Genomic DNA, 1,055 nt, shown 5'->3' with positions numbered 1-1,055 from the left:
TTGGGGTACCCCAAGAAACATGGGGTTAGAAGCCACAGAGCCCCCTGGAGCAGCCCCAGCCAGGCCTCACTTCTCGCCACGTCTGCTGTCTGGCACATGCCTGCACCAGTTCCTGCCCAAATGGGTGGTGCAGGGTACCCACCAGCTGCCACGGGTGCTGCAGCCCCCTCCACCTCTCTCCTGCTCAGGGACCCATCATTGCAGCTGCCTCTCGCTGGGGCTGGTCACCTGTCTAGAACTGCCAGCCAGGGGAAACTGTGAGCTGTGGCTCAATGAAAAATGAACTCTCTGTGCTTTGTCAGCGTGGCTGCGTGGAAGCCCCCACCCCTGGAAGCCTGGTGCTATCATGATGAATGAGGGCTCAGGTCAGAGGGCTCCAAGCCCTGGGCAGACACCTCGTTTATTTAGCCTCTGAAACTGCAGAAGAACAGCGCTGCAGGATTCCGCATCACACTGGGGCACGTGGCCATTAGTCCCTGGCACAGACAGCAGTGGCCAAAACTTTGTGTGGCTGAGCAAGGAGACCTGGGTCAGCCGGGAGGCACCAGGGCATGTGTCTGAGTGATCATGACGTCCTCCAGGAAGGGAGGCCAAGGCTGAGGAGTGTGGTGTGTGTCTTATGGCCCTGGTTGGTGATAGGAGCCAGGGGGAGACAGGCCTGGAGCCCAAGTCAGACCAGCCCTGATCTGCAGGGGACAGCTGAGGCAGGGACTGAAAGGACACAGTCACCGAGGCCTGCACACAGACACAGCAAACCGCCAAGGCCAGGGCTGGTCCAGAGGTGCCTCCTGCTTGTCCCCAGAAAGGGCTTGTAAATCCATTGTGTTCGGATGATAATACAAGTTCAACAAACAAAACAGAAAGGAGTGAGGCTCCCGGGAGGAGGCCCGTGGCAGCCTGTGTGTCTCCCTGGAGCCTCCTCTCAAGTCATCCCCACTGCAAGAGCCCACGGTGCCCCCGAGAGGCGGGGCTGCCCCTGTTCCTCAAGCGTGCACAGCCCATGTGCAGCACCCAGCGTGCGGACCCCGCATCCTCCCTGCAGAGCCCTGGCTGCA

The 1,055-nt window shown here is 60.4% G+C and overlaps 1 protein-coding gene across 1 annotated transcript in view; it reads right to left on the bottom strand.

The window, feature by feature from the left end:
• GNB1L (guanine nucleotide binding protein (G protein), beta polypeptide 1-like) overlaps window positions 1-1,055 on the bottom strand; it is a gene marked incomplete at its 3' end in the record, with an annotated part of 19,866 nt that overhangs the window by 920 nt on the left and 17,891 nt on the right. The window lies entirely within an intron of this gene.

Source organism: Galeopterus variegatus, unplaced genomic scaffold (genome assembly GCF_000696425.1).
Source record: "Galeopterus variegatus unplaced genomic scaffold, G_variegatus-3.0.2 Scaffold11119, whole genome shotgun sequence".
NCBI lineage: Eukaryota > Metazoa > Chordata > Mammalia > Dermoptera > Cynocephalidae > Galeopterus > Galeopterus variegatus.
Note: the sequence above shows the minus strand (reverse complement) of the source record. Positions and strands in the feature narration are given on the sequence as shown.